Source organism: Passer domesticus, chromosome 12, assembly GCF_036417665.1.
Source record: "Passer domesticus isolate bPasDom1 chromosome 12, bPasDom1.hap1, whole genome shotgun sequence".
Taxonomy (NCBI): Eukaryota; Metazoa; Chordata; class Aves; order Passeriformes; family Passeridae; genus Passer; species Passer domesticus.
The window spans coordinates 751,390-776,900 of record NC_087485.1 but is presented as its reverse complement, the minus strand read 5'-3'; the positions used below and the strand labels follow the sequence as shown (position 1 = coordinate 776,900).

General features: G+C 46.7%; 1 protein-coding gene and 1 long non-coding RNA gene across 5 annotated transcripts in view; one reads left to right on the top strand and one right to left on the bottom strand.

The window, feature by feature from the left end:
• The first annotated feature begins 446 nt into the window (after positions 1–446).
• ZFHX3 (zinc finger homeobox 3) overlaps positions 447–25,511 on the top strand; it is a 435,802-nt gene continuing 410,737 nt past the window's right edge. For all 3 annotated transcript variants that reach the window (XM_064386182.1, XM_064386181.1, XM_064386180.1), the window contains exon 1: positions 447–703. The gene's annotated coding sequence lies outside the window, so the exon portion shown is untranslated. The remainder of the gene's footprint in view (positions 704–25,511) is intronic.
• LOC135279236 (uncharacterized) lies at positions 1,573–2,257 on the bottom strand. Of its 2 annotated transcripts, none has more exons than XR_010346521.1 (3): positions 2,171–2,257; positions 1,804–1,894; positions 1,573–1,697 (listed from the first exon to the last, which is right to left on the bottom strand). It is a non-coding gene; the product is annotated as an uncharacterized LOC135279236 (long non-coding RNA). The 2 variants fall into 2 exon arrangements; XR_010346520.1 differs by having other exon boundaries at positions 1,577–1,694.

Sequence of the window (25,511 nt, the reverse complement as noted above, 5' to 3'; positions counted from 1 at the left end):
GCTGGGCTCCGTGAGGGGGCACGCGCTGAGCTCCGTGAGGGGGCACGCGCTGAGCTCCGTGAGGGGGCACGCGCTGGGCTCCGTGAGGGGGCACGCGCTGGGCTCCGTGAGGGGCACGCGCTGAGCTCCGTGAGGGGGCACGCGCTGGGCTCCGTGAGGGGCACGCGCTGAGCTCCGTGAGGGGGCACGCGCTGGGCTCCGTGAGGGGGCACGCGCTGCGCTCCGTAAAGGGGCACGCGCTGCGCTCCGTGAGGGGGCACGCGCTGGGCTCCGTGAGGGGGCACGCGCTGAGCTCCGTGAGGGGGCACGCGCTGCTCTCCGTGAGGGGGCACGCGCTGAGCTCCGTGAGGGGGCTCGCGCTGAGCTCCGTGAGGGGGCACGCGCTGCGCTCCGTCAGGGGCACGCGCTGCGCTCCGTGAGGGGGCACGCGCTGAGTTCCGTGAGGGGGCACGCGCCGGGTCCCAGCCGCCGGAGCGGGTGCGGTGCTGTGGGAACGTGGCGCAAACGAAGAGCCGCTTAATTACAAATATCACCGACGTTTGTTGCTTAAACGTAGTGATGGAAGGGATGGACACGTTAAGGACGGGTCCGCTTCTCCAGGGAAGGAGAACTTCTGCAGGAAGGAGCCGCCAGGGAAAGCCAAAGCCCCGCTGAGCGACGGCAGACGGAGGAGCCAGTGAAGGGGCTGGAGAGGCCCCAGCAGGTGTGTGTGATCTACCACAGGTCTTCTCTGTGTTCCATCCGCCTTTAGTAAGACTTGCCTGAGGATTTGGTTCATTCAATGCACATATTAATTATTCAGGAATATTGAATGCACATCTTTAGGGAGCAGGGTTAATTGGGATAGTGGGAAGCAGTTCTTCCCTGTGAGGGCGGTGAGGCCCTGGCACAGGTGCCCAGAGCAGCTGTGGCTGCCTCATCCCTGGGAGTGTCCAAGGGCAGGCTGCACGGGGCTTGGAGCACCCAGCAAGAGTGGAAGGTGTCCTTTCCCAGGGCACTGGATGAGCTTTAAGTTCTCTTCCAGCCCAAAGCAGTCTGGCATATCTTGTTCTTAGTAGTCAGATCGAGACTGCTTTTACCTTTGCGAACTCTAAAGGTGTATATAGTAGACAAGTGTATTTCCTTAGCCTGTGTCTGGTTCAGCTCCAAGGCTTAGGACTCGCCTCTCTTGCTATGTGCTACCCCAAGAACACCTGGTTCCTCACACAGAAAAGGAGGGCAGAGTTCTGAAAGAATCTGTCCAGTTTTAGCCCAAAAGGAACCAGACCCACACAAATTCCTTGGCAGTTTAATCCTGGTGCCTTAGGATGGGGCAGGCCCATGGGAAGGTGCATAAAGCACATTGTTGAAGCTCTTTAAAAGACATGGTGAGGACAGGAGTGCATCATATCACAATTAAAGCATGTGGCAAATCCTCCTTGGCACACCAGCAGGTAATGCCTTTATAGAGTCCTGGGTATCATCAGAGACCTGGAAATAATGGCTGAGGCCAGCACTAGGGAATATAATTTCTTTAAATGTAAGAAAAAAGCAAAACTCAGAAAATGGTGATGGCATTTTAACTAACTTCAAGTGTGCTGCTGGTTCAGTCGCCCCTTTGATGTTGCAGCCGGGTGACCTGGCCTCCCCTGCCATTCATCACTGCCTGGAAATCAAACTCTCCCGTGATCCTGCTTTACAGTCCTCCCTCTGTTCTGCTAATAAACACAATGTTAGTGAAAATAACCATCCAGCAAGCGTTCAAAGGGGATATCCATGGATGAATTTTAGTGAGAGTGCAGTTTCTTACTGCCAGGCCCAAACCTTCAAACTGCACTGCAGAAAAGATAGCGTTCATCTAAACATGTGGCATCAGAATGCGAGGCTCCCAAATTCTGTTGCTCTTGTGCCAACTCTGGGACGTGAATTTCAGGGGAAATGCCTTTAGTTATTTCATTTCACCTGCATTTTACAGTTCCAGTGTTAGTTAAGGTAACAGCTGTGTAAACACCCGTTCACCCCCATGTTTTAAAGAGGAGAATCTGAGAATTCCCTCCCGAAGGTTGCTGGACAGTGCTCAGTGAGTGGTCCCAGAGGCCAGCAATGCCAGGGAGCTGTCCTGGGAGGGACTCAGCTGAGGCTGCAGTGGGCATGGCATGTGTTCCACACACGGGCATGGCATGTTGCTCACCTGGGCACAGTGCACGTGTGTGACACGCCTGGGCACAGCACATGTATAACTCACCCAAACACTGTGCATGTGCCACACCAGCATGACCCTTGTCTCCTGCCTCATTTAATGTGATTGTGACCCCACAGCCATGTTTTAGTGGCTTCCTGTCATCAACACTGGAATCAAGACTTTGTGCCTTATCCCTTCTGTGAGGCTGAATTAGAAGAAAATTAGGCAGGGATTTTTCGTTTTGGATTTTGGACTTTGGCACAGGTTTATTCTGGGTTTAGCAATTGATTTTACAGTGTGTTGTCTGGACTGTGTAGTTGTGCATGCAGTGGGCTGGGAGAGCCTTGTGGTTGGGTGAGCACAGCTCTGCTGCGACTTTTCAGAGCCTGTGTGTTTTCTCCTCTTAGGTCCGGTGCTTTTCATCCTTGCTGCCTCTTTACCTTTTTCTAATCTGATCTGTTGTATCTGTTGTGCAGAGTAACAGACATGTAAGTCTAACACAGTAAATTGCTGTATGTATTATGGCAACACCATGGAAATATCTCGCAGCAGCAGCAGAAAAAAACCCCTCACATTTAATTGTCTAATTTCTTGCTGAATATGGAATGGAAAATATGTTGATTTAACTCTAAAAAAATGTACAGGCAATTTAAAGGAAAAAAGAAAGAAAGGAACCCTTTACCATATCTAATTTCATTAGTAAACTGTAAATGGAAATGATGAAGAGGTATGATTTCAAAGGCTGGGAACCCACACATTTTATGTAGCATTAATCATGTGCTCTTAATTTTTCTGCAGCAGAGCTGTGCGGCGCTTCCAGCCCGGCCATTCACGGCGTGCTGGGCAAGGGTGGCACTGGAGCCTGGCTGGGACCCCCCATGGCAGGGACCCCCCCACGGGGGGAGGTTTGTGGCCACGTGCCTGAGCTGTGGGGGCTCTGGGGGCTCTGCTCGGGCTGGTGCAAACGCTGCATTGCTCGTGTTCCACATTCCTCTGTCAGAGGCTCTTTCTCTTCCAGGCTGTAAAGAGGGTTTAGAAAGGAATTGTCTCTATTATGGTAATTAAACTCCCAGGAAACAGCCTCATTAGACTAATAAAGAGTAAATAAAGCAGGCAGGACACACTTTGCCTTCCAGTACTGAAGGCAGCACTCATTTCCCTTCCTTTGGCTCCTGGGCCCTGGCACCCGCCTGGAGTCACCTCCTCACAACTTTCCCAGCAGTTTTGCTCTTGAGCCAAAGTTTTCCTTGCTGTGTTGTAGGAGAGAGAATAGATATTTCTAATGCTTGGGGAAGAGTTTAGTTGCTTATCTTCATTAAACCCCTCCTAGTTTTGCCGGCTGGCTGCATGGGAGTGGCTCTGGCTTGGAGCTGATGCCGTGGAAGGCTGGGGCGTGCTGGTGCTGGACACATGTAACAAAGCATGGACACTGGGTTTGGGTTGTGGCAGCAGAGACGTTGGGGGCACCCTGTGGGTGACACGGCTCTTCCAGCACTGGCCCTGAGGCAGGGACCGCACTGAAAGCGCACACGCAGCTCTTCTGCTTCTCCAGCAGCACAGTACGGAGGGAGAATGAAATTAGCAGTAAAAGCATTAAAATATTGATAGCAATCATTCCATGTCCTGGCTTTACTGATTAATTATTAATTTTACCTCGAAGGTTAGTGTAAGAGATGGGCTTTCGTTTATCAGGCCCCCACTTAGCATGATGTTTGACTACATGTTTTTGAACATTATCAGGGCTTTAGCAAATAGCTCTTGTTTTTTCTGGGGAGCAGTTGGGATTTGCTTTGTGTGACTTCATGAGGTGGGAGAAAAGAGGGTCACCATGATATTTAGAAGGATGGAATACCTTCCCTCTAAGGAAGGGCTGAGAGAGTTGTGATTGTTCAGCTTGGAGAAGAGAAGGCTTCAGTGGGACCTTATAGCCCCTTCCAGTGCCTGAAGGGGCTCCAGGAGAGGTACTTTGGACAAGAGATGGAGGGACAAGACACGGGGAATGGCTTCCACTGCCAGAGGGCAGGGCTAGATGGGATATTGGGAAACAATTCTTCCATGTGGGGGTGGGAAGGCCCTTGCACAGGGTGCCCAGAGCAACTGCGGCTGCCCCATCCTTGGAAGTGTCCAAGGTCAGGTTGAACAGGGCTTGGAGCAACCTGGCATGGTGGAAGGTGTCCCTGCCCATGGCAGGGGGTGGAATGAGATGGGCTGTGAGGTCCTTTCCCACCCAAAACATTCCATGATTCTATAAAATAATTTTTAAAGTGGGCAAACTTTGAATTTGCTGTGAAGAATGTTTTCTTCTTGAAAGCAGCTTTTGCATTGATAAAGATGCAGATATGAAACTCTGATGTGTGGCTGTGCTGGTGAGAAATTGTATTGATTTCAGTGAACTCCACATCCGAACAGGAGTGGGGCTGGTTGTGCAGGGCTGGAGCTTTACATTTGTTAACTTCCCATTTCCTCTCCTGCATCAGCAAAGTTTAAAAGATCTTTTACTGTCTTGAGGGTAAATACCTTTCGTTTCTGAAATGGTAAAACCCAATTCTCACTTGTTTCTCTTAAAGCAGACCCAGCTTTAAGTGTGGACAAATGGAAAAAAACCTTCACTAGCCCCACCCTGGGGAAGGGAGGCTGCAAACCTCCAGCTATGGAAACAAGGATTTTTGTTCTGTCATTTTTAAAAAGGAATCACAGAAAACTAAAATTTTGCTGTAGAGTTATGAGAAACGTAATTTACCCAGTCTGGGCCCTTTTAAGATAATGGACATGAAGGAAATTATAGTCTTCATCTGCATGCTGCTTTGCACTTGTAGCATCTGCAGTGTGCAGGTCCCAGTGGAGCTGGGGATGTGCCTGAAGTTCCGATTTGCTGATGCTCTTTCCAGGACAGGGACTCTCCCTGTCTGTGCTGTGCGATGACGTACCCAGGAGCACAGGGCAGGGGCTGCTTGCTGGAACACTCACATGTAACTTGGGAGCCTTGCTTGTGAAAAGAGTCATAATGCCCCACTTATTTAAAATTTTATTAGGGGACTATATTTGTTAACTGAAATGGCAAATCCAGTTTATGCAGCCCTGTAAAGTACCTGGAACCCTGGGCTGGTTTTCTGCTCATCACTGTGAGATATTGATACACTTAAAAAGTGTGTGTGTAGCTTTTATCTCCAGTGCTTTTTAAAGATCTTTCAAAGGCCTTTCCCAGCCCCTCTGCTGGTACCTTGTCTCAGCACAACATGCTCATCAGTATTACAAGTCCGCTGGGGCCGCTGAGCACAAAGCTGCAGGCGCAGCCTCTGCCTGCACAAGCTGCCAGGGCAGCCACCACACCCCTCACAGTGAGTCCTGCACTCACTCCCTTGCCAGGGCTGTGCAGCCACAGGGGAGCCTGGCTGTGACCTCCCCTTCGGTGATCTTCAGCAAGGAAAAGCTTTTGCTGCACAGTCTGCTCTGCAGGATAATGATTTTATCCTGGTTGTGCTGAGCAGATGCACACTGGCTCAGGCTGTGGCCAAGGAATTGGTACTGGGATAACAGAAATGTGATTTAAAGAAACTTGGTCCAGTTACCTCTGTCCTCCCCCTTTCAGGGTATCACTTCCAGCAGAAAAATGCCACGTGGCATCCGTCTGTGTCCACATAATTGCAGGGTGTGTGTCAGCACAGTGTGATCATTTGTGTGCATGTGACATGAAAGTAATCGGGTTATGGTATCCAAAAGAAACAGCCAAAGAGGAATTTTCCTGCCGTGTGATGTGAATATCTTTGTGTTGTTTCTACATTATGGGAAAAAAAAATACAGGATTGAAACAATTTCAGCCAGGATAGCTAGCACCAGTTCTGCACAGACTGGCTGGAGCTAATACATGGGGTTTGGTGAGCTCAGGCCTCGTACAGACTTTCCTCTGCTCCAAGGACAGTCTGCAAAGCATCTTCTTCAAGTTATTCTTGAGAAAAAAAAAAACATTTGTGGTTTCTATTAGAAGCTCTAAGGTGGAGAGATGGACTTCCAGAGGTTTGAGGGCTGGAAAAAGCCCCCCAAAGCCTTGAGAGAAGCACATATTGCCTTCTGCTCAGAGATGACTGATCTGAGACAACTGCAGGCACAGGCAATTTTTCAGGGGTTTAATGCCAACCCCTTTGTCCCCTTCCCTGCTGTGGCTCACTCGGATGCCTCGAGCATTTTGTGTCCAGAAGCAGAAAGTCCTCCTGCCCCATGAGCAATAGATCCACTAGGATACAACTTCTGCAAAGATAATTTGGGTCACATATGTCATAGGAGGTGACAAACAGATTTATTTCCTTTGTTCTGGCTTTTGCCATGAAGACCTTTTGGACTGTTGTGCTGTAGGTTGGGCAGCAGTGAGATGCAGAGCCTGGAATGGGAAGCGACACTGTCTGAGCAGCCTCTGCTGTGCTCAGCAGTGCGTTTCCTCCCCTCCCAGCCATCCTCCTCCTCACGCCTCTCATGGCAAGGATTTGTGGCAGCTTCTTCCCTGGGAGGTGGCTGCTCCTCTCAGCTCCTGGAGTGGCTCCGTGTCCTTCCTAGAGCCCAGAACCAAGCACCAGATTTGTGGTTAATACTCAACAATTGAGGCTGACAAAGGGCCTCAGCTCTGGAGAAGCTGTGGCTGCCCTTGGATCCCTGGAAGTGTCCCTGGCCAGGCTGGAGCAGCCTGGGATAGTGGAAGGTGTCCCTGCACAGGGCAGGGGGGGGAACTGGATGAGCTTTAAGGTTCCTTCCCACCCAAACAATTCCATGATTCTAAGATAAGGTGCTCCTAAGTAGGAAAGAGGACAGCAATGGGATACTAATGAGAAGCCCTCTGGGAATGGGAAGAGCAAGTTATGATTTAGGGACTTGCTTCTTGGCATCTGCATGGAAATATCTGCTCTGGTCATGCAGGGAGGTCATGGAAAATAAAGTGCCTGGTGGGTTTGGCTTGTGTGACTGATGTGCTTAAGATGATCTGCTCCTTCATTAGCAGCGCTCTGATGGAGGACACCAGAGGACACTCAGGGCGAGGACAGGATTTTTAACAAGTAATTTAAAGCCTGTCTGCACTGCGGGATTAGCTGGAGGTATAACTTGAGAGCTGCCAGTAACCTGACGCTTGTGGGTGTCTGTGACTGGAGGCAGAGGGTGGCTGGGCCGAGCCGGCCGTGCCGGAGGGAGGCTGGAGCTGCTGCTGATCATGCCGTGGGGCTGGGCTGGCTCCTCTGAACACGCCGGGCAGCTCCGGGGCTGGGTTCCAGGCTTGCTGCTAACACTTGGAGCTACTTGGGAGGAGCAAGTGTAAGTGTAGATGGAGTGAGGACAGCCCCACCGAGAGCTGAGACACCCGATGGAACTCAAAAATCCACACAGAATGTTGGGAGACAGCACATAGCAGCTTGCAGTTAAATCCTTTTCTTTCTTTTTTTTTTTCCTTGAAAAAAATTCTTTCCACAGTAGCAGACTTGCAGCTGTTAACTAATCCCATAACAAGTGGCATTTAGCCACACATTTTCCAAATTAAATAAGCTTGCATGTTGGACTAGTTTCATACCCTGTAATACAAATACTTTCCCTGCTGGGGAAAAAAAATTAAAAGAAAAATCCTCTCAAGCGTAGGAAGAGTGGGGAAGGGGAAGGTGGGTGTGCACGGCCATGTCGCTACTGCTGTCCCTGTCAGCGCGGCGGTTCCGCGCAGCACCGCGTGCGCTGGAGGATCTGATGGGTTATCAAGGACTGCTCATGCTTAAATTATTAGTTAAGGCTGTGACATTAAAGAATTGTTATTTGGTCATGGTCTCATGGCTGTGTTTTGCCAGGAGGTGTTTGGAAATTCTCATCTCTGCTGTCACGTAATCTGTACTTGCCCTTTTGGTGCTGTTTTTTCCTGGTCATTTGAATAATGTTTTCAGATCCTCAGCTGACTCCAGGCTCGGCAGCTTTGGGCCACAAGCAATTAGCAGCACATGTTGGTAGAACTTAGGCTGGATCTGTTTTGAGGGTGTTTGAGAGCACCTCCTCTACCCCCCACCTGCTTCCTGCACATTTTTAAGAATCCCATTAAAAATTTTTCAGGATCCCCATCCAAGCCAAATGCATTGTTTCCATGGAAACAATTAATGGGGAGAGCAATTTATAAGACTGATGTAAAAAAATGAGCACTTCATCAGCCCCCCTGCTGCTCTGATACACAATCTCGAGGCAGAGGCCGGGTGAGGTTTGCATAAGTGATATCCTTAAAAAAGGGGGAGACAGAGAAAGGAGCCTGGGAGTCTGCCCGTGGCACGGTGAGCGATGCCTATTGTGCTGCACAGGCATTATTAGCTCTTGGAAAGGACGAGGTCTTTCTAAATGCTTTTCCTTTAGAGAAGGGTTTTTTTCCTAATCCCACCCTCTGCCACAAGATACACGGCTTGGGGTCGTGGCTGGCCATGGACTCATGGCTGGGGATGGCCATGGCAGTGGGGTCCCTGTGTGGGACCTGGCCTTTGAATAAAAGGCTTTCAGGAGGCTCTTGTTAGAGACCTGCTTTAAAAGTGTTCTCTTTGTTAGATTTTTTTAAATTATTATTTTATTTTGTATTTGATTTAAATCTGCCACTTGAGCTCTCTCCCAGTCAATGTTTTGCACTGATTTTATCAATATATGTATAAAACCGAATCAGAATTTGCTGTTTAAGAAGGAGAGTGGGCAGGGCACCCACAAGAAAGGCTGTTATTCTGGACAGGGGTCTGAGCAGGATTTGATTTGGAATTTCGTAAGAAGCTTATTTTTTAGGAAAAACTAATAAAAAAAATCCATCCTGTGCAGCTTTGCTGCAGCAAAAGCAGGAATGTGTCTGTGCTCTGAAATAATGTGGCAGAAATTTTAGAGCCTGCCAGAAAACATTACTTGAGAAAGGAAAACCCTTCTTGGATCTGGTTCCATATGGAATGGCCCCGGATGTTGCTGTGGGGCTGGGAGGGATGGAGCAGCTTGGGGAAGTTCAGCTCAGGGACCAGCAGTGCTGATGGTCTGTGTAAGAATGAAATGAGTAAAAATCATAATCAAGCAGGAGTTCTTTGCTCCCGTTTCCCCTGATTTCCAAGGGTTTTTCCTGGCTGGGGGTGTTTTCCTGCAGAGGGCACTCGCCATCCACGAACAGCACCCGCAGCGAGGCTGCATCCCCTGCCAAACCCTGAGAGATGGAGAGAAAAAAAATGTAAATTATGAAAGCAAATGATTCCCTGGTAGTGCACAAGGCCAGCGGGAAGAGCCCGAGATTTAAGGAGGAAAAAATCCAATGTGGGGAGCGAGAGGCTGGAGGGACGTGGGGGGCCGGGGGCTGCAGTAACGGGAATCATAAAAGGGGTGGAAAAAGGAAAGGCTGCATGTCTGGGTTAAAATTTAATAGCGATGGAGATGAGAGCGGAAAAAGCCTTAATTAAGGCAACATCCCAGAAAGGGAAAAGCCAGCAGAGTGGGGCAAATAGAGGGAATTATTTTTGGTCTGCAGCCCCAAGTGTGGGCTGTCACAGCACTGGGAAGCAGCCTTTATTCCGTGTGCTTCTTCCATGCTTCTGTATAGGAAAGGGACAGAATTACAAAGAGCTCAGCCAGGCAAGTGTGGGGGTCTCTCCATGCGAGGCTCCGAAGTACATCTCTGAGAAAGAAATAGTCGGCAGCCAAACGATAAAACAGTTTAGGAATTAAGTATTCTGGAGTTTGTGGAAAAAATCTCATATTACCAACAAGCTGCCCTTGAAAACAGATTATAGAAATTGTTTAGGGTTATTTTAAACCCGGGTAGAAATGGTCTGGCACCGTCTATGCCATCACTCATCGGAGGTGGAAAAACCCCCATGGATGTGTTCCAGTAAATAGCTCTAGCATTTTATTATTTGCTTTTATTACAGCAAAGGAGCACGTAAACAAAAATATCCTCAGAGCCAGCTCTGCAAATGTAGGTCTGGATGTCATAGAAATCCATCTTCCAGAGAATTTTTACATTGCTGATGAGAATTGTGAATTTATTTTTAAAGTTTCTTTTTGCTACCTGTTTTAATCTTTTTAGGGTTTTTTTTTTATTTTTCTTCTGCAAATATTTTCTACTTCTCTTTAAAAAAATCAATCATTTTGAAATGGAATGAGGGTTTTTCTATTTTACCAAGGATGATTTTTTGCAAAACATTTTTTAACAAACATAATTTACAAAGTATGATTTTTATGAAGTATGACTTTCATTTGCTCTAAGTTACTGGTTAAAATACTACTGCTTTGAGTAAATTCCCTTCTATCGGTGTATCTGTGCTCAGTGTTATGGGGAGGACGGATGGGAAAATTATTGTTAATAACAAATTTTCTTTCGGGATGTTCCAACCCATTTTTAAATGCATGGTTTGAGCTCTGTGGAGCCAAATCAGGTGAAGAAGAAGCAACCCCAAATGGTGGAGTAGTTACAGAACAAGGGGCTCGTGGAGGAGGGTTGTCAGATTTCCGCAGGAACCTTGGGCGGACGGAAAGCTGATCCCATCTCCCCACTGGAATAACGCGGCTGGTTTGGCAAACACAAATTATGAACACTTCCAAATGCCAAACAGAAATCAGCGTTCAGAATGGTGCAGTTCCTTGTCAGTCGAAAAGACTCGGAATTTTATTTCAGTAGGTTTTACCTTTGGACTTAAGGAGGTGACTCAACCTGTTCGGAATTAGGATAATGTTATTGGGGCTCCTGCGTTTACATTTATGTGAGTGTTCTGGGTATGGGTGTCCTGTTCACAGGCTTAGGACTCAGCCTTAAGAAATATTCTGTATTGGCACAGAATATTTTAGTCTCATTCTACCTTTTCTGAACAAAATTAAATTGTTTTAACTAATTTTGGTTTTAGTTGTGATTTGACAATAAAATCTGTGCCTGCTGGCTTGAGCTCCACATGTATTTTAATGTTTAAAATGGTCATGAATGAAAAGGAGTGTGGCTGTCTGTAATTTCATGGTATTTCTTCAATCCCTAGTGAAAAAATACAGGTGAACAAGGAAGTAAAAAGGACTTTTTTTTTGTCCCCAAATATACTAATTACTAGGAAGCAATTTTTGTGTGAAAAACGTGATTGTTCATAATTTTTCTGTAGATGTGGGATTTCCTGAATGACAGGAGAAACAGCACCATGTGCCTGATTTTGATAGATCTGCTACAAAATCTCATCCTTTATAAATTGCTTCCCTATAAACAAATTATGTCTCTGTTTGTATGTTTTGCCAAATATATTTGTTTTTATCTTAATGTGTGTTTCATGCCTCTATATTGATAGGTAAGTGCACAAATAGCTGTAAGGACTGACTCCTAAATAATCTCACAAAGGAAAACATATGTGAATTCCAGTTGCTGTTTTCTCAGGGATGCAGAATAAACCCAGAATTGAAATCTGCAATCCCTCCTTCCCGAATAGACTCGTGTGAGCAGCCTGGCCACTGGAGGAAGCAGCTGGCCCCAGACAGTGGCCCTGGACAGTGGCCCTGGGGTGTCCTGCAGTGCCACTGCCCAGCCCAGGAGCCGCCTCTTGGCTTTCACCTGACCCTTCCTATTATCTCCCTTCCATGTTACATTCCCTCTTGTACAGATATTCCCATTCATAAAATCTTTTCCCGATTGTGGCAGCGAGGGCTGGGGTGTATCAGGAATAAATAAGATCCCGAGCAGCAGCTATTCGTCAAAGCCCTCATTTCCTGGAGTTCTGCCCTGATCCCTCTTGCATGCATCGCATTAGAGGGCAAAATCTCTTCTTATTTATTTTATACTTTCTTCTGTCGTTTATTAAACATCAGAATGCTGCGGGTGTGCTCAGCCCCGGGCTCAGGCAGTCCCGCCTGGCAGCGCTTCCCGCTGCGGGAACACGCGGCCAGGGCCGAATCCTGAGGGCTGCGGTTATGGTGATATCAACAATCTGTTCAAGCTCGCCCATCCTTTCCTGCCCTCACTCCCGGCAAAGCTGAGGGCATACAGGGAGCTGCCTGGGAGTCCCATGTCCCCTTGGCTGGGATGGGAACAGCCCGTGCTGGAAAATGGCCCCTTTGGCACTGGCTCAGCCAGCGTGCTCACACGTAGCGTGTGTGCTGTACTGGGAGCCATGGAAAGGTACTGGGACTAATTTATAATGGTGGGATGAAAGTAGTAATTCCCTTCCCCTCTTTGCTCCATCCCATTTCAACAGGGCATGTGTGGATTATTTTTGTTTGGTTGGAATTTTTAAAATAACTAAAAAAAACCCCAAAACCATATGAGTTAATTTTATTTATTTTTAATTTTTTATTCTGGGTTCGCATTCTAATATTCCAGAATATTATTTGCTAATATTTTCTGCTTTTCCCTCTGGCTTTCTCCCTCCTTTATCTCCTGTTTCCCGCTCACCCTGCTGTCTGGATGGGTTGCATTTTCTCCCGGAGCTGAAGCCATTGCTCCCCGTGCATCAGGAGGAAAGGATTAGCTGTACTTCTCTCAGACCTGAGGCATTACTGTTTCTTCCCCATACTCAGCATCCAATTGTCTGGCTCTATCTGGGTCCTAAATCCATCCTGAATTGGTTTCCTAGCTGGCAGATTTGTGTGTTCCATCTTGTTTTGGGACCTGGCTTTGATCTGAATATCTTAAATAATTTTCTATTTTTCCAAGGAGAAGTTTTATTACATGCAGACAATCTGTATATGACTAGCGAAAATGAGAAGATAAAGGGTTGATTGAAAACATGTCAAATGCTGGTTTTTGCCAACAGCCCCGGGTTTGATCGTGGAGGGAGCAGTGACAAACCCTCGTGCTGGGAATGGATGGGCTGGCGTTGGCCTCCGGGAGAGAAATGGTTAAATTATGCACTCGCTGGAGTATGAAGGCAGTTCTTCTTTGCTGACAGATAGTTTGACCAGTGTCAGGTTATCCCGATGCGTTCAGCATACCTTCATTGCATCATAAATAAAACAGACAAATTACTTTTTTTTTTTTCCTCCTAGGGTGGAATAAGCAGGAGGAAGGGGAGGGATAGGGATTGGGACAGATGGGGGTTTGGGGGGGTGAAGAATTAGAAGGAAAAGAAAAAAGAGAGAGATCTTTGCAGACACTCTATGAATCTCTGCTTGGCAGCTGAGAACAATGAGAAAAGCAAGCAATTACCTCGAATCCTTCCCCTTATCCAGACATAGGAAATATATTCCTGCCTGAGCCTTTTTTCTCCTCTCACCCTCCCTCCCTCCCTCCCTCTCTCCCTCCCTCCCTCCCTTGCCCTCCCTCTCTCCCTCTCTCCCTCTCTCTTTCCCCCTTGTATATCTAATTTAATTCTTCAAGGCATGGCAGATGTAACAAAGAAAGGAGGGTCTGTGTGGATGGGCCACTTCCCAGCACAGGACGAAGCCGTCCTCCATGGCAAACATCCTTTTCTGTTCCCTGCCCTGGCAGACTCCTGCACCCTCAGCAGCAGCATCCATGAAAAAGGAGCAGAAAGGTATTTTATAGCTCCAGCTCTTTTACAAATTCCTCCCAAATCCACTAGTGTGAATACTCAATCCTACTGGCCGGGTGCAGGAAGCCAATGTGTTCTTTATCTCCAGAAATCCATCCCAGAGGATGGATTTGCCCAGAGGGGCAAAAAGAGCCCTTTCTCCACTTTTCCCTCAGCCGCTGTTTTCAGTGGTCTCTTTACCAGCAGCTCCCTTGTTCTCCAAAAATTCTTGTAGGATTTAAATTCTCATTCTTGAATCTTTTTTACCCCCTTTTTTTCCAAAGCAGCATTAGCAAATATTTCCTGAGGTTGCTGGGTCTGTAACAGGGGTATCCCTGGGGGGTCGCCCTCTGCTTCCCGCCTTGAACCCCATGGCAAAAGGGGCACTCATGTCTTGGGTTACCTGGATCTGATGGTGATGAACACGTAGGACCCATGTCCCCTCGGGTCGTGAGCCTTCCAGGTGTGACAATGGTTGTTCTTGTAGAAGCATTCCAGCCTTTTAATTGCTGATAAGCCTTTAGGTAGCAGACGTATTTTGTTTTTGAGGTAATAAATACTGCAGGTATGGTAGTGCTGATGGGATTTCTGCTTCTCTCAGTCAACCATGTGCTGTGCTCAGGGTGACCCTGGGTTTGTAGTGTCATGGAATTGTCTGGGAACAGTGTCCCAAATCCCCCCCACTGCCAGCACAGTGGGTCTCTTGCTTGTCAGGCTCTCCTGGTTGCTGCATCCCCTTTCCCACCCAGCATTTGGCTTTCAGGGGACATCCATAATTTTGTTTGTCCTGTGCTCTGTTACAGACCTTTTCCTTGCACTGCTTGGAGTCACCCCAACACCTGCACGTCAGGATTTAAAAGGGGACAAACTGTCTGTTGCCACTGCCTTTGCTTTTAGAAGCAAACTGAAACCACTATTAGACTTTTAATAATTTAAGCTAAAAATGCCGTTCCTTATGGATGTCTCTGGCTGTATTTTTACAGTCAAGGGATAGAAAGGAACATTATAGGAAATTTAAAGGAGGCTTTGGGTATTAAATCTTTACCTCTTCCAGAAGATAACGCAATTCCGTAAATCTGCGCGAGACCTTTGTTTAACCCACCCCCCGCTAGCGCGGGCAGGTTTTATAGGCGCCTGTCTCGCTGCCGCTCACAGCCTGTGTTTTACATAATACCCTTCAGCATCACTGATATTAACCTTGATGGCATTATTATTGCTATTTACAGTTCATATGCTGGGAATGGTAAACTTGAATGGGATTAATGAAATAAATTAAGTGATGGAAATATTAATGCTATTAACAATCAGTAACAATAGTTGACAGCATAGAAAAAAGAATAACCTGCCATTAACCAAGCAGGGTAGGATCTTTCTCACATCAGCATAAAGGTATCTGACACTTCATTTTGATAAACCCCAGATTAATTTTCTTTCAAGAAACAACTTCTCCAGGGTCTTCATGCTTCTGTGTTTCAAAACTGAGCTCCTGGCATGTTTCCCACGTCACCTTTCTGATGACCAAGAACCCAAGGGTGGGAGCTTGGTGCTGAGGACAGGCCTTGTGGGCTCTGTCCAACACCGCTGAACTTTGCCTTGGTTTAGTCCCACAGGGATTCTGGGCTTCACGAAGCTGCTGCAACATGTTCTCTGTGTCCCTTTTCCAGCAAAAAAAAAGACTCCCTGCTGCTGATGTGAATTTACAGCTGGAGGAGCCATTGGTGATGCACAACTGGTTCTTTCTGTTGTGCCATTTCCATTTGAAAAACGAGATTCATCCAGCTGGAGGGTTACTAGGCTCCTGGGCTGTTGGGAGCTGCTGGATATCATTTTGGGTTGATGTGGTACTGCAAAGGGATCTCTCCTCTCTGTCCCCACCACACTGGCTTGGGAACAGGAGAAGGTGGCTTTATCAGGCCTGCAAGAGGTGGATGGCTCCTGGGCCGTGCAGGGCTTGCTGTGATTTTACCAAAGCCCTGGAGAACAGAAATACCAGTCTGGCTTCCTTTGTGTTCCTCGTGGGGGGTTTATCCTAAGCCAGAGCCCAGGTTTATCAGATGTGACCATGTTTCAGCACGCAGTACCTTCGTGCGTTGTTGCTAGTGGGGCAGATGCTGAGGCTCTGGAAAATTCCCTGCTGATAAGGTGAGCAAAGGTTGGAGAGAAAAAAGCGTTGCTAATTTTTTCCCCTTCCAAATGTGTCTTGCCAATCCTTCCCAGCTGGTTTCTCACACTAGGGAAGAAAGTGAGCCCATAAATAAACCAGGGCAGGACACCTGGAAAGAATAAAGTGCCCTTCTCAGCCTTGCAGGGGAGGACGACTTGGTGTCTGCTGGCTGGGACACGGAGGCAGTGTGGGAAAGGAGCCAAACTTGGGCTGGGCAGCGTGGGGACGCTTGGGAGACGCCGTTGTGCTCTGCCAAAACAATTTGTTGGCTACAGCGTGGCTTTTAGAGTTACTGATAGTGGTCTTCAGTATGACAAGCACTTGCCACTGTTTTGGTAATGCTGGCTTTAGTCAGAGTGCACGCTGAAATCTGTTTCTTAGGATAACCCCAAATTTCAATCCCTTAAAGGCTTCATCTCTGGGAGCTGCTCAGGTCAGGATTGACAGGTTGCTTCCAAGTAAACAGGGCCATACAGTGATGAGACTAGTTGGAGTGTTTGTCTCTTTTCTGTCATATCTTGGGTTATCTTGTGTCCAAATTTCAGTGTGTATGGTTTTGTCTATGAGGAGGAAAACAATTCCTTCTAATAACCCCATTTTACTTTCTGATGGGAAAAAATTGTTCAACCACCTGAGATACCCCTTAGACAACTCCCTTCAGTAGAAATGGTCTTCTCCTGATTCTCAAACCCCCAGTTTTAGGGGGGCCTGAGAAGGAATAATGGACTTTGATCCAGGGACGTGAAATGTGGCCAGAAAAGCCCATTGTTTTACCAGCAGCCTTATCTCTGATGCACGCCCAGCCAATGTCAGAACCTGAGACTCTTTCCGGAGCACATCAGACCTGTACATTCATTATCCACTCGGGGCACAGATAAATGTGTATACATGCTTTTCCTCAGGCTCTGGAAAATGCCTCGCCAAGCCCTGGCCACCCTCAGGAGGGGCCTGTGCCAGCGATGTCCTTCTCTGTGGGGACAGCACAGAGAAGAAGAACCTGGTGCGGTTCTTTCACCAGCACCTTGGAGAGCCTCTGGCATGTCCTGCATTACAGAGACATTTCTCTGCAAGCCATGTTTCATATTCCACAGGCCGTCCCACCTCTGCCTCTCTGCTGTTGACCACTGAGCATTTTCCCTGGACTGTGTTCTCTTCCATGTGTTGCCTCTCTGTTCTCTCTACCGTGCTGGGGTCTGTGTTCAGTGTTGCCGCTCGGTGCCCTGACAGGATGGCAGGCTCCCAGGCACTGCCTTTGAAAGGGAATGGGAGACACTGTGTTCATCTGAACTGAAGCTGCTGCAGGCAGGAAACCAAATTCAACAAATATGGAACCCAGTAAATGATCGTGTTTTGAAATAATAGGTCTAAGGGCTGACGAATTGCAATCCTGGTTTATCACCAAAATGTGGGGGCACTTCTGGAGACAGGCAGCTCTTTTGGCCTTGGAGTTACAGAGTTGTCTTGAGATACTAAGAAAATTCCTCCTTTTAATTGCTTCTGGAATTAATCATCCATTAGCCATTGCTTATGTCCCATCAGCCCATGAACCAATATTCTGGGTTATTTGAGGAAGAATCCTATTTTCTGTTCCTTCTTGGTGAAGGTAAAATGGCTGCAGCATGCTTTAAGATGGAGCCTCACTTCTGGAGGGATAGAAATAGAATTAGCAAACATAAACTGTATTCAAAATAGCAGTTTCTGCTTTATCTCACTGCACTCTGCTTTCCTCCCCGTCCTCCTCTCCCTCCCTCTGTCCCAGCCCCTTTCCAGAGCAGATCAAGTAGTCATTATGCGGGGAGTTTTTTATCCACTGGTTTAACTTGCATATTTCTGCAGCAGGCCTGTGAGTTAAAGTTACAGCACATTGAGTTTGCTCACGCTTTTCCTTGGAAGTCTTGTAAAATAGCCTGAGAGAGCTGACAGCAGGATAAGACCTGGCATGAAGTTGGGAATAATCTTTCTGAATGCTACAAAAAAATACCAAAATGCAATTTACTTTCCTGTTTTTAGCTTTGCATCCTGCAGGCTGCACACATTTCTAAGCACCTTCGGTTCCTATTTATTTAGTGCTCCCCAACTCCTAAGTGCAATTGAACATCTGAAAGCTTTGGATCCAAAAGGGGTTTGTAGGAATAATGCCAGACCCGGGGGGAGGGGGGTCAGGGGATCAAAGAGAGGGGGGTTAATGTTGGCTGCCTGTACCTAAATCTGTTTTTCCACCTGAAACCAATAACATTGTGGTGATAGGAATTCTGTAGGTACTAATTATTCTTCTCCTTATTCCTAATTCTACTCCAGGTTGGGCTGGTATTAGGTGTAATTGTTTTTATTAGAGAATAATACTGGAAGCAACCATTTATAAACTCACTAAAGCTGTAGAAACATTTACTCTCAAAGTTTTGAGAAGCTTTTTATGATTTCCTTGCATATTGTGGTTAATATTTCCAATTAAGCTATCACATGTGCCGCATATATTATGTAATTATACTGGAGGAGCAACTCAGAAATTACAAGACAAGGACACAACAAAAAAGTTAATTAAAAATGTGAAAGCCTTAAGAGGCAGAGAGAACAACAAATTTCAGGAAATTAATAGTCTAGATTAAAAATTATTCAGTGTCTTCACTCTAATGGGAGCCCGTTTTAATATTCAGCATTCCATGTCAATATTGGAAGTTTAAATCCTGAAGTGTGAATTTCCACGCTTTTGTGACATTGGCTCACAATCTTAACGTCCTTTTAATGTACTTTTTGTTGTGTAAATCTGTATAAGTACCATCAGTCATCAAACCTGACATGTGCCTGCGTGCAGCAGCCCCAACCTGCATCTATTAGGGCTTTTTGTGTTTGTGCAGTGGAACCTCCTTAGACAAATTCCACTGAAGGCACAAACCTGCTAAAGGAATAAATTTGTTTTCCCCTGAAACAATAGACCTGCATCAAAGGAACATCCAGGGAAACAATAAGTCATTGCAAAAGATAAATTTCTTTCCTGCAGCAAGGCAAAATGTACCAAGGGTCTGACTTGTTGAAGAGGTGAAGCTGTGGACTTACCAGGGCAGTGGATAAACCTCATTAGAATATAGACCATCATTTAAGTAATTTAAAAATTATCAAAAAAGAATCCAGACAACACCTTGTGATTTTCATGTGGTGCTGTGGTTTGAGGTGTTTTAAGAAAATGCAGGGAAAACATGAATGAGAACATTCCTCCCACCTGAGCTTCAGTGTGTGGCTGAAACTGAGCTTACTGGTCAACAACAAGCTGGCAGCCACATGGCACTTTATTTAAATGTATTCAAATTTAAAATACATTTTGCTTATGTCCACAAATAAAGAAGAGGAATAGAGCAAGGGTTTGAGGAGAGTGAGGCAGCACAGTCAGCAGTGGCGTCTGTTTTTCCCCACCCCAGGACGGTGCTTTGCTGAGCTATGGTGCCCTGAGTGCTTCTAGCTCAAGGTGTGGCCCCGGCTGGGGCTGCAGGGGAGCCTTCAGAGGCCGCCAGCTGGGCAGAGGTATCTTCCAACCACACAGCTGAGAGGATGGGGCTGACAGACCATGCCAGAAAACCTGTCACACAGCAGGCACCTGCAGCCACGGGGAAGGACAGGGGAAAGGAAGGAGAAGGGAAGGGGCTCAGGATTTTCTGCTGCCATGACAATATTTTTTTGCAATTTTTAATTTTAAAACTGGGACAGGTGAGGTCTTCACTGGCCATGGAGAGGTCTCTGGAAAGTGCCAGGGAAAAGCTTTATGAAGGTCTTCTCTCAATACATTGCTAAATATCTTTCCAAGAGTGTCTGTGGGGAGAGGTGAATGGCACAAGGTGCACAAAGAAAGGGAGATCACCCCACACACGTGGTGCCTCTCCAGTCCTGCTGAAAGGCCAGAGGTGTCCTGGCAGGTTTCTGTCCTGGGTCCTTTGACCTGGTGCTTGTGAGGATTGCCCAGCTGACACCTGGGCAGGGAAACCCTGGATAAGGATGGACGTGGTGAGTCCATCACTGTGAGCACCAGGCACACCAGCCTGGAACTGAAGGAATGCATATTCCTGTCTGGATTTGAAGTAGATTAAGTAGATTACTTACCTGACACAGTCGAGCTCTAAGAGTACTTAATGGGTGTCTGCTCTGTACTTGGCACTCTATGCTGGAGTTTTGGCCGAATTCTGTCCATAAGCAGATTCATTGCTGTCATTTGGATTTGTGGTGGCAGCATTTGCCCATTATTGTGTTATTTTAATTCCCTCAAGAATCTAATGAAAATTAAGTGAAAAAATAAGGCTTTCTGTATTCTATTTTCAAAATGATGGATTGATAGAAGGACAGGCGACTTTGACTTGTAGGCTGAAGATTTTATGCATATATACATAACAGATATGGAGACAGAATTTTTCCCTTATGGCAATGGAATGGTTTTGATAGTCTCCATTAAAATAGATTTGAAAATACCATTTGTTTTATGTTTAAACCTTAAATTAAATTTTTCAATAATAAAGTATGCTTATTATAACCCAATTCTATCAATCACTAAAATGAACAGCATATTGGTGGGTTCAAGCAAGTAAATAAATGTGTTATTTTACTGCATGTCAGGAAGGTTTATTGGGTAGAATTTTTCCCTCTGAACTGGTGGGTTAGAGGTTTAAGCATCACACCAAGGACTTGCAGTGATGCAGAGTGCTGAGCCTGCTTCTTAGGGCCTTGGGCAGAAGCTGGCAGCTCAGACAAGGCATAAAAGTGTGCTGCTCTCTGTCCAAGCTGTTCCCATGGTTGCTTTGAGAAAGTACCTTCAGAGATACGGTGTTGGGAGAGCCACATGATGTGCTGTCTTCTGCAAGGATGTTTGAGTCGTTGCTATGGATCTTCCAGCTGCTGTGTTTGCCTGGGGTCATTGTGATCGTTAAACTGATGATTTTAATATGTGCTTGGAGATGTAATGAATGAGAAAATAGTTTTAGATAAGATTTGGTTCTCGCAAGCAGGTGTGGGCATGGGGAGCATCTCCCTCCTTGGTTACAGCTCAAGGCTTTGCAAAATCTTTCCTTTGCGCAGTGCAGTTATTGCCAATGGAGAAGGTGTGTCAGTGCTGTAGGACAGGGGCCTTGGACTGAACAGGTATGGTTGGGTGGGTGTGGACATTTCTGGGTGCTGGGCTGTAACCTTCCATGTCCCAGGGACTCCCTCCATCATCAAAACAGCTCTAGGAAGGAGGCACAGGCACTGTTGTGCCCCTGTGTCTCTGTGGTTGATGCTGTACCAGGCACTTGTCCTGTTTTCCTTCATGTCCAGATGTTTATGGAGCAAGAGAGTGCCCATAGCTGGCTGCAGCTGCTGGGTGCAGGTGTGGGATGGGAAACATCCCTCTGTTGTGTCCTGCAGCCCCACACTTGCTCTGCACACAGAGTCTTGCTGTCCTTACCCAGCTTGGCCTGCCCTGCGTGTCCTGCTGGCTCTGGACACACGGCCCCTGGCATGGAGCATCCCTGTGCAGTGTCAGTGCACTCATGGCTCATGGGCAGGGGTACAGTCATGGAGCACAGCTCCCCATAGCTCAGAGCTGGGAGCCTGTGCTCCTGTCTTCTGTTCCACTGGGCCCCCTGAGTGCTCTCTGAGAGGAGACCTGAATAAATCACATTACAGTAGCCTGAAGAAGAGGTCACAAATCTTTTTGAAGAGGAAAAAAGCCACTTCTGGCCACTGCTGAAACATGAACTTCCACATGTATCCTGTTAGAAAAAATGAATTCCATGTTGGGAAACTTATCGACATGTTTGGGCATAGCTCATAGACAGGGAGAGCTACTAACACTCCAGTGACACTTTCCAGATGTTCTCCCTTCAATAATTATCCATCTGCTCCAGGCTGGCTTGCTGCTCCTCGGACATCCCGGGATGACAGCCGCTGAAGGCCAATGACAGGTTTGGCAGAGGTGGAAATATTCTGGCAAGCTGAATAAATTCTGAGTGTTCTGGGTTATCCATCATTAATGTGGCTCAAAAGAAAGAGCAGGGATGGAGTTCAGAACTCGCCTCTTGTTCAGACACAGTGAGGACACCATCCCTCCACCCTCTGCTGGGGAAAGCAAACTCTCCTGCCTGGGTTGTGTTCTTCCAGTCCCCACTGATCACCACGTGGAGTGTGCACACCCTGGTAACAGCTGTTAGAGGTGTTGATGTAGCAGATCATCAACTACCATGAGCATCATGGAGAGAAAAATTGCCATGACAGGTTGAAGTCTGTTCCCAAATTACTGGAAAGCATGAGGAGGTGAGAGGTTCTCCCCACCAGTTGTTTTCACTGAGCAGGTTGGTCCCAGTGCGTGGGGGTTAATTCAAGGCCTCCAGCCTGCAGTTGCCAGGCCCTTCTCCCTTCAGCACCCGAGGGGTCTGTCCCACTGCCAGCCCTCCCAGCCAGCACATTCACAGGGCTCCAGTCACTGCAGCCTCTAGGGACAAGCAGAAAGTTAAGCAAGTATTTTTCCCAGAAAGACAGAAGTAGAAGGAAGATGTGTTTCTGCAGTGATGGGTGGAATCTCTTTGTACAGATGCTTTGGAGATGAAGCACACAAAGTGGAGCTCGCACAGGTCTTTTGTTTTACAGAATGTGCAAAAGCTCCACAAGCAGCTGTAGCAAAGCCACTGGGGGCTTGCCTTGCCTGTGTGAACAGTGCTGAGGAAAAGGGGTTATCAGTTCAAACCAAACAAGATAATTGCTGATCTGGGTTGGCAGTTCTGGCCCTCTCCCCAATTTTTTGTCCCTTGGGGAGTAAAAGAACTGAGAAGTACAGAACTTAGTTAAAAAAAAAAATCACAAGATTCAGATCAACTGAAAACTTTCAGATCAAGAATATTCATCAAACACGAAATTTTTGGTGTGCAAAATTCTTTAGATTACTGTAATTGGGTTTTGCTGTTTGTGACTTGAGACTTATGATGTCATTTCATGTTTATCTGTGAAGGGACCTGCGTATAACATCATGTGAACATGACCAAGTGTGATGGAATGCCAAAAGCTAAAGAGAAACAGATGAGTTCTGGGCTGGATACCTGCTTTACCCTCATATCTAATAAGGAGAAATCTGGGATGTGGAAACAGGGTGAACAGTAAGAAGAGAAAAAAATTTGGCACGTCTTTTGTTGAAATTCAATCCTCCCCCTCCCTAGAATGCCCAGAAACCATCTGCAAACTTTTCAATCATTTTTTAGGATACAGTGAATTTTATCATAATTTTGTCAACCAAAACCATATGTGCTTTTTCTATTGACAACATAGAATAACAAAATCATATTTGTTCAGACCACAAGGCAGGTAATAAATAACTGTGGACACACTTCTACAACCTAATGTGTTTTTTTTTTTTTTTAAAGGTATTGAATATTACCTAAAAATTTAATTTGGGAGGTAAAGTAAACTTCTGAAGAGAAAACCATCTGAGAGAAAGCTTGTGGCTCAATAACTTTCACCTTCCTGTTAGGCTGATTCTAGCTCAGTGTCCTGAGGCCATAACAAAACTCTTCCCCTGCCTGCCCACAGCCTTCCATAGTTATCCATGCACGTGGTTATCCGTGCACGTGGTTATCCGTGCACGTGGTTATCCGTGCACGTGGTATCCATGCACACGGTTACCCATGCATGTGGTTATCCATGCACACAGTTATCCATGCACACAGCTGTCCATGCACACGGTTATCCATGCATGTAGTTATCCATGCACACGGTTATCCATGCATGTAGTTATCCATGCACACGGTTATCCATGCACACGGTTATCCATGCATGTAGTTATCCATGCACACGGTTATCCATGCACACGGTTGTCCATGCATGTAGTTATCCATGCACACGGTTATCCATGCACACGGTTGTCCATGCATGTAGTTATCCATGCACACGGTTATCCATGCACACGGTTGTCCATGCATGTAGTTATCCATGCACACAGCTGTCCATGCACACGGTTATCCATGCACACGGTTATCCATGCACACGGTTATCCATGCACACAGCTGTCCATGCACACGGTTATCCATGCACACGGTTATCCATGCACACGGTTATCCATGCACACGGCTGTCCATGCACACGGTTATCCATGCACACGGTTATCCATGCACACGGTTATCCATGCACATGGTTATCCATGCACATGGTTATCCATGCACACGGTTATCCATGCACACAGCTGTCCATGCACACGGTTATCCATGCACACAGCTGTCCATGCACACTGTTATCCATGCACACGGTTATCCATGCACACAGCTGTCCATGCACACTGTTATCCATGCACACGGTTATCCATGCACACGGTTATCCATGCACACGGCTGTCCATGCACACGGTTATCCATGCACACAGCTGTCCATGCACACTGTTATCCATGCACACGGTTATCCATGCACACAGCTGTCCATGCACACTGTTATCCATGCACACGGTTATCCATGCACACGGTTATCCATGCACACAGCTGTCCATGCACACGGTTATCCATGCACACGGTTATCCATGCACACGGCTGTCCATGCACACGGTTATCCATGCACACGGTTATCCATGCACACAGCTGTCCATGCACACAGCTGTCCATGCACGCGGTTATCCGTGTGCGTGCAGACTGCTGGTCCCAGTCCCAGTGTGTTCCCTTTGTACTCTGGCACCATTTCGGTTGGCTGTATGTTCATTGCTCTGAGAAGTTTGGACCTGTGAAGTGAAAGATGAAATGTGAATTAAAGTAATTCAGGATGTTCTTCCTCCTAACACACCAGCCATGAAATATCTCTCCTTACTGATATTAGACAAGTTAATCTTTCAGGTTTGACCAATACTGCCAAAATAATGCAAAAATCCTTCCCTGTGAGGATGGTGAGTTCCTGGCACAAGGTGCCCAGAGCAGCTGTGGCTGCCCCATCCCTGGAAGCATCCAAGGCCAGGCTGGTTGTGTCTTGGAGCAACCTGGGGTAGTGGGAGGTGTCCCTGCCCATGGTAGGGAGTGGGATGAAATGAGTTTTAAGGTCTCTTCCCTCCTAAACCATTCTGGGATTCTGTGATTCTATGAAAAATCTTTACTCTAGAGCATCAGAATAGTCCTGCCCTGGGTTGGCTTTGCTGACAAGCAACATTTGCTCATTCTCTGGGTCTAAAAAATGCAAAAAATAGGAATGCAAGGAACCACCTAAAGCACTTTAGAGAAGTCAGCCCTTTTTGTGGAGTGGGCTCAGCTTCTAATCACCAAATGCCAACAGGGAATATGACACAGATGTGTTAATACCAGTTAGCCACTGGAAGAAATTCCCAAAAAAGCTGGTGAACTCCTTGTCTCCGACTGTCTATAGCTTGGACAGGGTGAGAAACTTGCCACCCAAACTTGCCTGATGGGTGCTTTAGCAAGACTTTGAGCATAAAGAATGAGCATTATTACAGTGGGTTACACTGACGTTTGGGTCAAATGAATTAAAGAAAATATCAGTGAACTCATGTGTAGACAAACACATGGTTTGAATATGATTCCATATATTACATTGTTAAACATGCAGTTGTCATGGTGTTAGCAGTGATAAACAGCCATAGGTTTTTATGGCCATGCCTCATTAAGATTCACTTGGGGACGTGGTTGGATCTTCACTGCTTGACTTTGTGCTCTCCTCACGCTATCTGTTCTAGTGCAGCACCTTCTCACTCCTCGTCCTTAACCACAGCATTGGGCTCTGCCAGGTTGTTTTTA